Source organism: Tarenaya hassleriana, unplaced genomic scaffold (assembly GCF_000463585.1).
Source record: "Tarenaya hassleriana unplaced genomic scaffold, ASM46358v1 Cleome86, whole genome shotgun sequence".
Lineage (NCBI taxonomy): Eukaryota > Viridiplantae > Streptophyta > Magnoliopsida > Brassicales > Cleomaceae > Tarenaya > Tarenaya hassleriana.
This window is the reverse complement of record NW_010971018.1, coordinates 364850-365285: the sequence shown is the minus strand read 5'-3', so window position 1 is coordinate 365285 and position 436 is coordinate 364850. Positions and strand designations below refer to the sequence as shown.

The window sequence follows — 436 nt, the reverse complement described above, 5'->3', positions numbered from 1 at the left end:
TGATGATTGATGATTGATGATTGATGATTGATGATTGATGATTGATGATTGATGATTGATGATTGATGACGATTGATGATTGATGAATAATGAATGATGATTGATGATTGATAAATTTCTGTTGAGTGATTATTGTTTGTGACGTACATGTATGTTATGTGATGGCGTTTCTTAATGGATTTATTGGATCATTAGAATGAGTTGAACAGTGGATACTAATTAAATTTTGGCATGATGTTCGGAAAGATAGGAGAAGTAAAGAATTAAGTTAGGGACTGTGATGTGACCTCAGACTATGCTAAAATATTTTTAAAGTGAGTTTTGAGACCGTGGTACGGCGGCGATCCGTATGTGATGGTATGATAACAACCCGGGCATGGCTGCGATCCATGTGGAGTTATAACCCCGACTACGGCGGCGATCCGTAGAGGGTTAC

At 37.6% G+C, this 436-nt stretch overlaps 1 protein-coding gene across 1 annotated transcript in view; it reads left to right on the top strand.

Moving 5' to 3' along the window:
* Positions 1-436, top strand: part of LOC109116233 — a 16691-nt gene that overhangs the window by 5902 nt on the left and 10353 nt on the right. The window lies entirely within an intron of this gene.